This window comes from Barbus barbus (genome assembly GCF_936440315.1).
Source record: "Barbus barbus genome assembly, chromosome: 14".
NCBI classification, from domain to species: Eukaryota; Metazoa; Chordata; class Actinopteri; order Cypriniformes; family Cyprinidae; genus Barbus; species Barbus barbus.
The window spans coordinates 26,889,180-26,905,704 of record NC_136742.1 but is presented as its reverse complement, the minus strand read 5'-3'; the positions used below and the strand labels follow the sequence as shown (position 1 = coordinate 26,905,704).

Genomic DNA, 16,525 nt, shown 5'->3' with positions numbered 1-16,525 from the left:
GCATATATGAATATTCATGAGTTTCCCGGACATGCGCGTGGAACTGAGAAGTTTAGTTCATGCTCCTCTTATCTCAGCAAAAAATAAAAGAGGTAGAGCTGTACAAACTTATGCCTGAACTGCATTTGTTCATCGTTTCGTAACAGGTTATAATATTTTTATTAGCTAACAGTGCACATTTTTGTTCACACAAACTTCCCTGACTGAATGATTGCATTCTTTGTGTAACGTTAGGGTAAAGCACAGCAACCCTCAGATAAATCATTTCAGTGCGATGTGCTCTTAATTTGTAGCCTGCAATGCTTTAAAACTGTATTTTATTAATTAGCATTTGTTGAATACATCACTGCCTGCAACGAATGAAATAAACCTTTATAAATGCATATGTGGATTTTTTTTTTTGTTTTGTATACTGATGTGATGATCCATGCTCTTTTCCCAGTCAGACTATTCAGCATTCTCCATGTTGTCTGGTTGTGAACTGACACAGTCACGGTTACAAAAAAAAAAAATGTTGCTGAAATTTCTTTTCTTTTTTCATGTTTCCAATGTAAAACATTTAAACTTTTACAAACAGATGAAGATTATCACAAGGTTTAAGGTTCCATCTCAGAACATCTGGATGATTACATCTGCACAGGTTTCCAATAGTGTAGATAGACGTGCACCAACTATTTCAATTATTTATTGCTACGCTCTTCTGTTACCTTTTGCATTTTAAACAATCTTCCTCTGGCAGTGAATTAAATAGCATTCACCACCATATCAGTGGCCTAATAAACGTTTTGCAACCTACACTGATGTTATTCTCTGTCATATGTTCTTTGACCATGTGTTGCACACCTGGATGATACACATCGTGATCACTGTTACAAATGCATGGTTTATTTTGATGCGTATCAAATACTCATTCAACATAATTTATTAGTCATAAAGTTTCTTAAACATACAGGTGCATCTCAATAAATTAGAATGTCGTGAAAAAGTTCAAAAGTTTTTTGTTTTAATTTTGATGATTAGAGCTTACAGCTCATGAAAGTCAAACATATGTATCTCAAAATATTAGAATATTTACATTTGAGTTTCAATAAATGACCATCTCTACAGTATAAATTCCGGGTATCTCTTGTTCTTTGAAACCACAATAATGGAGAAGACTGCTGACTTGGCAATGATCCAGAAGACAATCATTGACGCCCTCCACAAAGAGGGTAAGTCACAGAGGGTCATCACTGAAAGGTGTGGCTGTTTACAGAGTGCTGTATCAAAGCATATTAAATGCAAAGTTGACTGGAAGGAAGAAATTGGGTAGGAAAAGGTGCACAAGCAACAGGGATGACCGCAAGCTTGAGAATACTGTCAAGCAAAGCTGATTCAAACACTTGTGAGAGCTTCACAAAGAGTGGACTGAAGCTGGAGTCAGTGCATCAAGAGTCACCACGCTCAGACGTCTTCAGGAAAAGGGCTACCAAGCCACTTCTGAACCAGAGAAAACATCAGAAGCGTCTTACCTGGGCTGTGGAGAAAAAGAAATGGACTGTTGCTCAGTGGTCCGAAGTCCTCTTTTCAGATGAAAGTCAATTTTGCATTTAATTTGGAAATCAAGGTCCCAGAGTCTGGAGGAAGAGTGGAGAGGCACCAAATCATGTTGCTTGAAGTCCAGTGTGAAGTTTCCACAGTCAGTGATGATTTGGGGTGCCATGTCATCTGCTGGTGTTGGTCCGCTGTGTTTTCTGAAGTCCACAGTCAACGCAGCCATCTACCAGGAAATTTTAGAGCAAGCTTCCTTCTGCTGACAAGCTTTATGGAGATGCTGATTTCATTTTCCAGCAGGACTTGGCACCTGCCCACACTGCCAAAGGTACCAAAAGCTGGTTCAATGACCATGGTGTTACTGTGCTTGATTGGCCAGCAAACTCGCCTGACCTGAACCCCATAGAGAATCTATGGGGTATTGTCAAGAGGAAGATGAGAGACACCAGACCCAACAATGCAGATGACCTGAAGGCCGCTATCAAAGCAACCTGGGCTTCCATTACACCTGAGCTGTGCCACAGGCTGATTTCCTCCATGACACGCCGCATTGATGCAGTAATTAAAGCAAAAGGAGGCCCAACCAAGTATTGAGTGCATATACAGTAATTGAACATACTTTCCAGAAGGCCAACAATTCACTAAAAATTGTTTATTTTTTTATTGGTCTTATGAAGTATTCTAATTTGTTGAGATATTGAATTGGTGGGTTTTTGTTAAATGTGAGCCTAAATCATCACAATTAAAAGAACCAAAGACTTAAACTACTTCAGTCTGTGTGCACTGAATTTATTTAATACAAGAGTTTCACAATTTGAGTTGAAGTACTGAAATAAATGAACTTTTCCACGACATTCTAATTTATTGAGATGCACCTGTATATATTCTTAATTAGGTTTTAATTTGAGGCACTTTTTATAAAAAATAAAGTGGAATAAAGATTGGATTATGGCCTAGATTTGGCATTAGATTTTGCTAACTATATGTTGGTATAACATTGGTGTGTTTGATATTATTTGAGACACTCACATTTTTATTTTTAAAAATATGAATTCAACAGTGATTCACACTCAAAATCCAGGAAAATGTTAGCCATGGAGGATGCGATTAATAAACGAAAGTTTTCCTGAATTTTAAGTATGAACCACTATTGAATTCTTGTTACAAACTAAAAAGATTTTTATGCACCAAAACAAGGAGACAAGAGAGTGTGATGTAAACACCCTTGTTGAATCTGCTGGTAAAAAAAAATAAAGAAACAAAAAATAAAGAAACATAATAAAGCTATTATTCCAAGATCACATTTAAGATATGTAGCCTAAAAAAAAGCATTCTGGCATTTGAATCATGACATTATTATATTACTGTTTTTGACTATATTTTTAATCAGATAAATGCAGTTATAAATGAACATTAACAAAGAACCTTACTAAGTTGCTTATTGTACAAGTTTATTTCAGTTGTTGCACTCAAATGATAACTAATAAGCTACAGCACAACAAACTGAAATAAATGTATACTAGCCGAAGGTTGTTGTGATTTATCCTAACGTTACACAAAGAATGTCAGCGATCATTCAGTCAAGTGATGGCTGCACAAAACATGCAAAATAATAAAAACATTATAAACTGTTACGAAATGATTAGGCATAAATTCCTTTATAGGCCTTATAAGTTTGGGCAACGCTGAAAATATAGTTACCTTTTTGAAATATTCTGTTAACAAGTATAATAAAACAAGCATAATTGTCATTATTTTTAGAAAATGTTCTTGATTAAAAAGGGCCCAAACTCACCATAATCTGTCATTTAGATCTAAAGATACTCCTCATTGAATTATAACACATAAAACCCCAAAGGCACGTTATAACTTTCACATGGGTCTTACGCTTGACATTTCACAAAACATGCTCCGATCGTGGAAAATAGCACCATAGCACCATTATTTACAGCAGATTCTCATGATTAAAATGAGTACAAAATCAAAACAATACAATTGCATCTTTCATGTGTAAATACCTAAACCTATTAATTGAATAAATCAGTCGGAGAGCTTTATTAAACACTTGGCAAGTAAAATGTAAAAACCCACATGTTCCTTTTTTATATTATTATTTTAAAGCTTAGAAATTCAGCTTTCGAATGCATCCAACCATTTTGATCAACTCTTAACAAGTGCTAAGTAGTCCCTCTAAACCGAAGTGTATACCGCCGGAGTTTCCAAATAAGCCTGAAGGGCCTGATTAGCTGGATCAGGTGTGTTTATTTAGGGCTGAAACTAAACTATGCAGGGCTGTGGCCCTCCAGGAACTGAGTTTGACACCCCTGCCCTAGATTAACACAAAATAGATGTAATTTGAAAGTTTACAGTCTGACCTTTACAATGCATGGCCACTTTGATTAACTCCTCTAAGTAGTGCTGAGTTATTTGCTGATAAATAGAAAAAAAAAAATTCATATGAAATGTTTTTCCTCTAATATGTCAAAAACATCATACAGCTCAGATAGTCGTGTGTCATTTGAAAGGTCACAGAGTAGAATAAAACAAGCATAATTGTTTGGGGCTTTGACTAAACTTGTGTGAGGCATTACTTCAAATTCAAAACAACAATTTCAAAACTGTCAAGGGCTAAGAAAATGGCTACCTTGGTTCCAAATGCTGTAACTTTTGATTAGGCCTACTTCATGATATCTCCAAAAAATTTAAATCGCATACAGCCCACATATTGAGAAACATCACCAAAAAAGAAGTTTTCTCTTACCATATTACTTTCCTGAGATATTGAATTTTAAATAAGAAAGATATGAAAAATCTCCCTGGAGCACACATTTTTTTTCTTATATTTTATCACCTATTTCTCAACTAAAATTCTCAGTTCTACACGCATGTCCGGGGAAACTCCTGAATATTCATGTGTGCTCCACCCACTGAAACCAGAAAATCTCATAACACTAGTTGGAAACATAGATATGTACACAGATACATATGTTTGGAAAGCGAGTACAAAGTGTGGATTTCCTAAAATGGGTGTGGCTTGTGACCTGGGAGGATTACTGTGGGGTATAATTATTTATAATACATAAGCACATATAAACACATACATACATAAACATATTTTTATTATAATTTGCTTATATTTTGATAGTTATTATTTCTAAGTATTTTGTTTTTATTTTTATATTTTTCTTTCTTTTAATGTGTGCTGCTTGAATTTATTGCATTTGTGTTTAGCAATAATAATTTCAATAATGATAATACTTGTTTGTTATTTTAACAGGTGTAATAATGGTAAAAAAAAACAAAGAAAGAGAAAATGGGGTGGTGATGGCGCAGTGGATAAGACACATGCCGTTGGTGTGAGAGACCCGGGTTCGAATCCACTGTGAGACACCAATGTGTCCCTGAGCAAGACACTTAACCCCTAGTTGCTCCAGAGGTGTGCGACCTCTGACATATAGCAATTGTAAGTCGCTTTGGATAAAAGCGTCAGCTAAATGAATAAATGTAAATGTAAAATATACTAGCTATTTCTCAGAACACTGCAGAAGCAGCCAGCAGCGTTGTTACTTTTCTCAACAGGACCAATCACAGTCAGTTGTGATTATTTGATTTTTTTTTATCATTTGTGGTAGCTCTAATTTCAATTAGTATGTCAGGTGCCAATTGTTTTAATACATTTAGTTCAGACATCTTCAGTAAGACGACAGACAGTAAGAAAAAGTCCTAAGATTTGAATGTGGATCAATTCGGCTGTATGAGCCCACAAGCTCCCCTTGAGGAAGACAATGTCTCTTTAGCAAACAGCTGAAAAAAAACAACATTTTGCTGCCCTTTATTGCTTGTGGAAATCATATATGGTTTTTTAATAAATAAATTATAGGTATATGCATATGCCAGAGTGCAAAACAGGTATTTCTTGTGCATTCATGATCACACACACTTGAACCAAAAGAGGCATCAGCAACCCCCCAACCCCACACACCCTTCATTATTCCTTAAAATAGAAATCTTTCTATTCCTTTACTTTAATTTTTCATGGTATACATCATGACTCCAGTCCTGAGGGTTTTCTCCCAACCTTTAAGAGAATATGAAAACTAACCTAATACTGTGGGGGACGATGAGGCTGTGTTTTTATTTGCTCCATGTGCCCGGTCCACTTGCTGCTCCACAACTCCATCATTAGCTTTAGTGAAATAACCCGATAGCTGAGGATTTTATTGACTAATTCATATCTTTTCTCTGTTGTCTTTGAAGTTTTTCGTTTTTGAGCCCCTCTCTCTCAGTATAGCTGACATTTTTACTTATCGAAGATTGTTCTCTGCATGACCACTTCCAAATTACACCAAAATGAAGTGAAGAGTGGAGGTGAATGCGGACATATTGGGCAGCGATCACCTGATAAATATTTGCACAGGTCATTCAAAAGTCAAATACAGAATAAATGCATTTGATTGGAAAACCGAATTTATACATTTTCTCTAATGGTAATGCATGAAATTCACGGAAAAGCTCCACTAAATAATAGCACTAATAAGTGGGGGGCATGGTGGGGCTTTGGCGATACTGACGGCCAGTCAATCTACTCCACAGCCAATCACGGGCCACCCTCCGCTCAGGCCCCGGGGCTTCAGCCCCACCTAGCCCAATTGTTAATAAACTGCGTATTTCTACAGGATTATCTCCCAACCCTTAAGAGAGATTGTTCAAAAAGAAAAAGCAACATACATCCTTCAGGTTAATAATCAAACTAACCTAAAATCTGTAGGGACGATGAGATACGTGCACAGGCGGTTCAAAAGTCAAATATAAATGTAACTGATTGGTAAACCAAATTAAAACGTTATCTCTAATGGTAATGCATGGAATTCATGGAATTAGGAAAGGGTCAATCTATTCCACAGCCAATCACGGGCCCCCTCTTTGTTCAGGGCCCCAGGGCTTCTGCCCCGCCTAGCCCAATTGTTAATGTGGCCCTGGTCCTGACCTCTGCTCCTTTGCATTGATGTGAAGATACTGAAAGAGCAAAAATAAAACCATTTTCTTTAGCTTATGTAACATTAACTAATCCATCTCTAGCATATTCATCATGAATTAGTAAATGCCGCTATTCTGTACTTACTGTTCATCAGAACCCTAAAATAAATAATAATAACGAGTAATTTTTGAATGCTTGTTCATGAAAAGATGAAAAGTGCCTTTAAAAGCTGATCGTAATCTCTCTCGTAGCCAATAATACTGGAAAATCAGGTGATAAGGAACCTGATTCACCAGACCGGACTGAGAGGAGGAGAACTGAGATCAGGTGAGGAGGGGTTACAGACAGCTTAAAGGGGGCCGTTAAAGTGACTACAGAACAGTTTCATGTCACTGCCTTCTCAAACACCTTACAAAGACAGTATTTGTCAGATTTTGAAAAGGAAACATGATCACATTATCTCTTGTTCTGCTTCTGCTTTCAGTCCAGTGGTCCTGGGCTCAGGAAGACCCTCTTCTGCCTTTCTCTGAACACCTGGACCTCGAGCACAAGGTGCGGCTGAAGTGGGGATTTGATAAGATCCAGGGCAGCATCTTGTTCGAGCTCACGGTCAACACCAGCGGCTGGGTCGGTTTTGGCTTCAGCCCCAAAGGAGGAATGACTGGAGCCGATATCGTCATTGGAGGAGTTGGGGCCAAAGGCAGTTACTTCACGGTAAAGACTGAGACTGATAACTGTCAAAGTCACTAACAGGGAAATTACAACTAGTTATTTTTTCACATCCTCAAGATTGAGACTGATAACTGTCACTCAGTTGAGTTACAATTAATTTTATATTTTTTGATATTAAATTCTTTATATTATTTTTATTCATATACTGTATCTTATATACATCTATCTGACATAATATACATCTGATATTCTTATGTTTTGAACTATTGATTGTCAAAGTGTTAAACAGATAGCCCAGTTTAACTGCACCGGGATCTGTACATCTATAACTACAACATCATAAAGCATACATACATGCTTCTTTTCTCTTTTTTATATTCAGGACCGCCATGCTGTGGGGAAATCAATTCCTTTGGTTGACAAGCAACAAAACTACAAACTCCTGTCTCTGACCGAGTCTGATGGGAAAACAGTCATGAAGTTTCAGAGGTCCATCGGTTCCTGTGATGAAAATGATTTAGCCATCACTGTGAGTTTAACCATTGTTTTTTTTCATATTCATTACAAAGGAAAAGTAGTTCAGCACCAGCAATGTAGCCCTCCCCACTTTCACTGTTTTAGCCTGAAAACAATGACAGTCAGGGCAGGACTTGGAGGGCCGGGGACCCCTGGCCTTGAGGTTATGTTTGGGCTCTACGTACAAATGCTCTCAACTAGACCATCATTATGGAGTAACACAAAATTCACAAACATTAAAATATGCTTTGAGCATGTCCAGACTTACCATTGGGCTTGGCTGGTCTGCAGCCCATGAGCCCCACCTTTATCCATTTACGTTTGTTTGATTTGTTCAGTTATATGCCAGTCAGATATTATTATACTCTTAAAAATAAAGGTGCTTTACAATGCCATAGAACCTTTTTTGTCTAAATGGCTGCATAAAGACCTTTAACATCTGAAGAACCTTTCTGTTTCACAAAAGGTTATTTGTTAGCGAAAGAAGGTTCTTCAGATTATAAAAAAGGTAAGAAAGCGATGTTTTTTTAAAGAACCTTTGACTGAATGGTTCTTTGTGGAACCAAAAATGGTTATGGCATTGCTGTGAAGAACCTCTGAAGCACCTTATTTTTAAGAATGTAGCCGCATTTCCACTGTGCACGCATCGGCTAAACAGGCCGGGGGATAACATCTTCCAACTACGAGGCCATAATCAAACAGCATAAACTGGTGCTTATGATTATTTTGTAGGACACACGTATTGAATCGCGTCTGCACCGATTAATTCGTGATCACATGACAGTGGAAATATGGCATTACAAAACAAAACCAGCAAAGTAAAGGAATCCACACAATGTTAGGTCCACTGGGAGGGTATTTCTGAGAACTCTCTCTGAACAAACTGCTGATCTTTTTTGTCAAGGAGCTCTCAACTGCACTTCAAAACCCCTCCTTTGACTAAAAACATGGACTGTCTGACTGAACTCAAAAAACCTTCAAAATAGATCAAAAGTAGCTACAATGAGTTACTGATGGCCAGATTAGCCACATACACACTGCAAACTTTTATGAGTGACAAAATTTAACGGCAGTGTGCATGTGGCCAAAGAGCTTCTCATTTCAAGTAAAGACATCTGTCACAACACAAAGGGACCCAGAGGCAAAATCAAGTCAAACAGAGAATTTATTGTCCACAAAACGAACTCAGGCAGTCTGTTGTTCGCTAGCCGGATCAGGCATACGCAGAACTGGAAAATAATTCAGGAGAAAACTGGAACATAGAAGCAGACTTGACTTGTACGAGAGGGAGTGCAGTCCCGGCCGGAGTGGCGAGAGGCAACTTCCACAGAAGGCAGTACAGTCCGGAGGGCTGCGCCCGGAGGCAAACGAACCATTGGCCGCCGGCAACTGGGAGACTGGGCAGAGATCAGGTCAGACACTTGACTTGACTAGACAGGACAGGACTGTTCTTGACAAAACACAACAGAGTAACGGTAGTCGATATAATGAGAGCCGGCAGAATGGCTGCAAAGCACAATAATCTGGCAAAGAAGTCTAGTAACACACAGAGAGAAATAGGCTGTGTCCAAATTCAGGGTCTGCATCCTTCGGAGTACTCATTTGAAGGATGTTACGTCACAGCGCCGTGACGAAGGCTGTCCAAATTCGTAGGATCCTTCAAATGCGGCCCACACGTCCTCCTTTTCCCCGAATTGGAAGGATGGGTGTGGTGGATCCTTTCCCGTCCTACCTATCCCATAATTCTTTCCGGCAGAGCGTAATGGCGGACGAAGTGAGCGGTAGCGGAGTGGGAGAGGAGTTTCTCTGACAAAACAAGCTAAAGTTTATGCTTCGGCTCAATGAATTTGTAGGAGAAATTAGTAGAATACTTAAAAACAAATAAAAATAGGCTATAATGGCTTACCTGGATGTGACTGTCTTGTAGTCTGATATAAAAAACTCTCCGACAACGAGCAAAGAAAGTATTTAATTTATTTAATTGCTTTATTTCTTCCAAAAGAATTAAAATGAGGAGAATAACTCTTTGTTTGTCCATTTCCCCACTTCTTGCTTGGCGCTGTCACGGTTGCTAGGCGACAGGATATGAGCAACGGGTAAGGGAGGGAACTGAAAGAAGGGTAGGCTGTCCAAATTCACAAACACCGACTTCCGGTTTTTGCGGACTTCGGAGAATCCCTCCTCCTTCAACCGGGTAGGAAGGATCCTAAGGAGGATGCAGACCCTGAATTTGGACACAGCCATAGAGGAGCAACTCGACGTCAAAAGGAAACAGGTGCTGTCGTAATCAGTGCGAGCGCTGATTGTGAATGCGAACAGCTAAGTCTAGGAAGCAGAGCAAAGAATAGAAAGGAAAATAAAACTACAATCAAACCCGGTTCATGAAAACATCAAATAAAAGTGTTTTTATTGCATTATCAGAATCTCCCCATGAAGCTGATCTATGCGTACGGACAGACTGATGAAATCAAGTACCACAGCACCCGAAGAGGCACAAAGGAGCTGAACCTGCTGAAGTACATGCCTCGGGTCAACCCTCCAAACAGCAGGTTTTTTGACGTAACTATGATCAATGTAAGAAAGACTTTTACTTTGTTGTTCTGTCTGTAAACCCAGTTTTCTGTTGCTGGCATTTCAAGAGCAACATTTAAAACAGCAGCTAAATATTTTTGTGAAAACAGTGACATCTTTATTCAGGATTTGTTGAAGAATAGAAAACTAAAAAGAGCAGCATTTAAAACAGAAAAAGATTCTGTAACATTTTAAACGTCTTTCTGTCAATTTAATGTGTCCTTGTGAAAATTATAAATTTGTTTATTTATTTTTTATTTAAATAAAAATGTCTTACTGACCCCATAATAGTTTACCCTATAGTTTGCATAGATTATATTATTGGTCAATCTCTTTAAAGGGCTAATGAGTGTAACTTTACATGTTGCTTACATTTACATTGAATGTTTCAGTTCACTGTACCAGCCAACCAAACCTACTATCACTGCAAGATCATGAAAGCCCCGACATTTAAACGAAAACAGCACATTTATCGTGTAAGTGAGTTTAAGAACTTAACACACATGATCTATCCTGATCTATCCAGCGATCTGTCAATCGTCTTCATCTCTGACTTACTTTCATTATGTCCAGATTGAGCCAGTGATCACAAACATTGACGTCGTGCATCATCTTGTGCTGTACCGCTGCCCTCCGAGCGTGACGGGGGCCGGTTGAGGCAGAGTGTTATACTGGGATGGATGGAGAGTGTGTGGAGACCGTGGCTGTGTGGGGAGTTGGCGGAGGGGTTAGTCTCACCTGTGACTTGGGTTGAAAGCATTTTCTTGTTAAAACAACCAGATTTAAGCCATTAATTACCTAACTGCTGCGAACACATCATTGAATCGGAACAGTTTGATTCTTAAGTGAATCATTCTGAGCGGTTTTCTGAACTAATTAACTGAAAAGATCCACCTCAAGAGGATGATTCATTTTCTGCTTTTATTAACAATGATACTTTATTAGGCCTACTGAAATAGTATTTATAGGTCAAGTTTTGTTAATGAGGTACAATTGCTGATTATCTTTTCAATTAAATTATATTTTTCAAGGCTTTTGAATTTCCTGAGGTGGCAGGGCTTCCAATTGGAGGAAATGTTAGAGGTTTTTTCTACAGGCTCGAAGTGCATTATAACAACCCAAATAAAAGAGCAGGTCAGTCAGTAGTCGTTTACAATGTAAAATACCACACTGTGATGAACATTTAAGGTCTTTCAATAAAACAATACTTTCTTCTCTGCACAGGTCGAGTTGATAACTCGGGTCTGCGATTCTATTACACATCTGAACTCTGTCAGCACGATGCAGCTGTTTTAGCGACAGGGCTTATGATGGCCCCTGGGTACGCCATCCCACCCAAAGCCAAATCCTTCCTCACGTACGGCCTGTGTGACACTGCTTATATTCCAAAGGTTTGTTTGTATGTTTATCTGCTCACACTCTCGATCAGATTGATCAGATGACTGGAGGATCTTGTGTTCTGTGCTCTACAGGTTCTGAAGACGCCACATGATCTTCAGGTGTTCGCTGTGATGCTGCACACACACTTAGCTGGGCGGAAGGTGCGAGTCGGACACTTCAGGTAAACATTTTTGACCAATGACTGACTTCAGGAAATAATTAGATACAATAACCAGTGTTCTTCTTTTTTTAATGTGGTTCATAACTTAATGTTACTGTAAATAATTACTTTCTTTTCTTGGCAAATTCTTATCCTCTTCAGAGGAGGTAAACAGATCGATTTCCTAGCTGTGGATGAAAAGTAACCAATTTGGGTAAAACTAAGACAGTGAAGTTGGTAAGTGCTAAAAGGATTGAAAAATTTACAGAGATTTCAAGTATCAGATATATGCACTGCACAGTACCAAATGCCATATACAGTAAATACAAAATAAGTGAAATAAAGGAGCATTTTGGTCTTTCAGGGTGACAAATTGCTGGTGGAGTGCACTTACAATACTGAAAAACGCAGCACGCTCACATGGGTTAGTACTGTATATATTTACACAGAGGCTCATATTTTATTTTATTCAATGGCTTGTATCTTCAAATTTCACTGATTTTCATTATATTAAAATCTGAGTCTGCTGGGTGCACAAATGATTTGGTATATATTCCAGAAATGTGTTTGGTTTTTAATCGTATTTATAAGATTTCCTTATCCTGTTTCTCACACTTCTTCCTTTTGGGTATCCAGTAAAAACACAGAATAGCCATAAAGTATAGCATGCTGCAGTGATGGGATTTTGTAGGACAAACTGAAAGTTACCATCACCCTGGTTCCCTTAACAAAAACTCAATATGCTTTTTCCCTATTAACTTTTGGATAACTTTAACATTACTGCCATTAAGCTTCTGACAACTCTTTCAATCTTAAAATGAAAACAATTTCCCTAAACGTTTGTGTTAGAATAGTTTGCAAAAGCATGTTTATTAACATAATGAGGCTGAAAAAAATGGACAAGTCAGTAGATGAGTTTACCTGTTCACCATAATGATGTTTAATGTCCCAGACAATCTCTGTATACCCATTTATCCACTTGTTAGCAACTGCCTTTTTCAAGACAAGTAAAAGCTTTAAAAAAAATACAAGGGGTTATACTGATGTATTTATGTTGCAGAATAAAAAGCTTTTCCACCATCAGACATTTACCCAAAAACCCATTAAAAAAAACGATTGATATCTGGACAATGGTACTTTAAGTGCTAAAATTCCCGTTTCCAGGTTTTGGCCCACAAAAACACATCATCCCTGCAGCACTCTATTTGTCTAATAAGAGAGGGAAAATTATGCATAAAACTCCCATTTTCTGCCCACAGGGGGGACTCTCAACTTCAGATGAGATGTGTTTGGCCTTCCTCTTCTACTATCCAGCTATGAATCTGAGCGGCTGCATGAGCCTCCCTAATGAAACTACTTTAATATCTAAGATGGGAGCAAAAGATACAGCGTAATCTCATTTAAAGTACTGCTTATTTTCATAAGTTTCCTTGTTAATATTTATCATAATGATAATGCAGCTTTTATTTGTTAATTGTGCAGTACTTGGCTCAATATGATGTTCACGAAGACTTGGAATGACATGTCTATTTATCAGCACCAACAAACACTGAAGAGAATCGACCAGCACGTCATGGTCATTAACTCAAATTTAAGTGTCCACACCTCCACAATATCAAGCTTTTAAACTGAACTGCTTCTGTTCTGACCACAGCTGTGTTTACCTGACAATCTTTTTCATGTGTATTTCCAGAACAACATATCAAGCAGCAGAGGGCTGATTCCTGATCTCAAAGTCATCCCGTCTGCACCCTGCAGTGCCACCAGGAGCCTTGCTTTGCCACCAAAGCCATAACTGGGGTTTGCGGGGCCCCGGTGCAGGTTGTGCATATGGGCCCTGTTTGAAATTGTGTAAACAGCACAAATAAATAAATAGAACAATTATACAAATTAAGCAGTTTAAGTTTTTTCAAGTTTGTAGGTGTTCAGGTACAGAAACCGAATAATCAAATGTAAAATATCATTGCATATCATGGTCTTCACTGTATAAATTAAATACAGATGAATTCTTGTTAAAACTACAAAGTAATTCAGTCAAGAGCAGTGAGTGATTTTTCCCTCTTTCGTGATGACGTGAAGCCATCCGCTCCTATGTTCGTCACCACCTTTCACCTCCCTAGGCGACGGCCCTGTTTGCCGCTGCTCCTCTGTTTGGCAGTGCAGTGAGGGTCCTTATGAAACATTATTGCAAAATGCTACTGATGCAACTTATTGCTCTTTCATTGTCTGATTAAATGTCAATCATTTTAATGGAACAAAAACTCCTGGATCATATGGACAGTGTTGAAAGCAACCTGAAAACAAGAAAAACAAAAGTTGAGCAAACTATATGTAACTTTTTAAATAAATCATATAAAGATGGAAATGGACTTTACACTACACTACACTATACTTTCTTTGCTTTACTTGTCATTTACGCATTCTACAATATGAAAACTTTAAGTTTAGAGTAAAGCTTAGATTAGATTCAAGTTTAGATTAGCTTGACAGCACGATTCTCAATGATATTTCCTTGAATTATAATTTTAAACAAAATAATAATAATAGCAATAATAATAGTATTTATTATTATTATAGGTGTGCATATATAGCACTCTCTAATGAAAATAGACCGACTGCTTGCTTAAAAGAATTGTTCACTCCAAAAATATAATCCAGTCATTATTTAAATCTTTTACATTTACATGTCTTTACAAATATGTAATTCTGTTTTTTTTTTCTGTGCTGGAATATATTCTTTCATTAGCCTATAGAGAATGGGAATATATGTCACTGCGCGTTGCCTTCTGGGTAATCAGCGCCATGTTTCAGGACACGCTAGGTAGCATACAATGACAACAAATACAAATCACCAGAGGAAAAAACCACTGTATTTGCATTAAAATTTTTAAGAGCTGCTTGCTCTTGATTAGAATAAATCTACTAATATTTGAATCCATTGCGTTCATTCGAGCGCTCAGTTGTGTGGCCAGGACAGGACACATAACATGATACACACACACAGAAATCATACGGCCACCATCTATTGTACCACACACACAGGACCAAGGTGATTTCTCTTTTGCAGTTTTTAATAACTAGGTGGCACTGATATAGTTGCCAGATAAAATAGTCACACTATAGCTTAATCTCAGCCAGTTGATCATGTAAGCGACCGACCGCTCTGCACATTTTGTGTGCATCTCTTGTTTGTTCTATTCGAACGTAAGTGCCCTGCGAACTTGGAATATTCTGCCATGATTCCAGTTCGAAGGCAGCGTATATATTACATTAAATGGGCATTAAAGTGTGCGAGACATGAATTTAAATTGTATTGGAATCGGAACACAGTTCATTCGTGAAGCTCTCTTCTAACGAGCCGGTTATCAGAATCAGAATGAGCTTTATTGCCAGGTATGTTTACACATACAAGGAATTTGTTTTCGTGACAGAAGCTTCCACAGTGGAACAGAATGACAGTGACAACAAAAAAACTGATAATAAAAGAATAAAAACAGAACAAGTAAGTAAGGAATAACAATGTACAAATTAACAATTGTATGTACAGGTATATTACAATAGACAGTTTTGTATGTACAGGTATATTATGTGCAAATTCGAAATTTAGATTAAGTATGTGTGTTAGATAAATAAGTGTATAAGTGTATAAATACTGTTGTGTGTTCCACAATTATTGTCAAGTGTTCATAAAATGGATTGCCTGAGGGAAGAAACTGTTTCTGTGCCTGGCCTTTCTGGTGCTCAGAGCTCTGTAGCGTTGACCAGGCGGCAACAGTTCAAAGAGGAAGTGTGCTGGATGTGAGGGGTCCAGGGTGATTTTTCCAGCCCTTTTGGTCACTCTGGATAAGTACAGTTCTTGGAGAGTGGAGAGGGTTATACCAATGATTCGCTCAGCAGTCCGGACTACCCTCTGTAGTCTTCTGAGGTCTGTTTTGGTAGCTGAGCTGAACCAGACAGTTATTGAAGTGCAGAGGACGGATTCAATGATGGTGGAGTAGAACTGTTTCAGCAGCTCCCGTGGCAGGTTGAACTTCCTCAGCTGGGGAAGGAAGTACAACCTCTGCTGGGCCTTTTTAACAATTGAGTCAATGTGAGTGTCCCATTTCAAGTCCTGAGAGATAGTGGTGCCCAGGAATCTGAATGACTCCACTGTTGTTACAGTGCTGTCCATGATGGTGAGTGGGGGGAGAGCAGGGGGGTTTTTCCTGAAGTCCACAATCATCTCCACTGTTTTGAGTATGTTGAGCTCCAGGTTGTTGAGACTGCACCATACAGCCAGCTCCTTAACCTCCTGTCTGTAAGCAGACTCATCACCGTCCTGAATGAGGCCGATCAGTGTGCAAACTTTAGGAGCTTGACAGAGGGGTCTTTAGATGTGCAGTCATTGGTGTAGAGGGAGAAGAGCAGTGGGGAGAGAACACAGCCCTGAGGAGCTCCAGTGCTGATCGTACGGGTGCTGGGTGTGTATTTTCCAAGCCTCACTAGCTGCTGCCTGTCTGTCAGGAAGCTGGTGATCCACTGACAGACGGAAATGGGCATGGAGAGCTGAGTTAGTTTGGGCAGGAGAAGGTTTGGGATGAGAGTGTTAAAAGCCGAGCTGAAGTCCACAAACAGGATCCTCACATAAGTCCCTGGTCTGTCTAGATCAGGGGTTCCCAAACACGTTCCTGGAGCCATTTCCTAATGAGCCGATGAGTTGAATCAGGTGTGATTGA

The 16,525-nt window shown here is 38.6% G+C and overlaps 1 pseudogene across 1 annotated transcript; it reads left to right on the top strand.

The window, feature by feature from the left end:
* Nucleotides 1-6,958: 6,958 nt before the first annotated feature.
* Nucleotides 6,959-13,605, top strand: LOC306880395 (DBH-like monooxygenase protein 2 homolog; annotated as a pseudogene). Its single transcript has 13 exons — nucleotides 6,959-7,225; nucleotides 7,566-7,712; nucleotides 10,121-10,273; nucleotides 10,663-10,746; nucleotides 10,844-10,997; nucleotides 11,302-11,404; nucleotides 11,495-11,661; nucleotides 11,743-11,831; nucleotides 11,973-12,047; nucleotides 12,175-12,234; nucleotides 13,070-13,200; nucleotides 13,293-13,386; nucleotides 13,504-13,605. The product of its transcript is annotated as a DBH-like monooxygenase protein 2 homolog (transcript).
* Nucleotides 13,606-16,525: the final 2,920 nt, after the last annotated feature.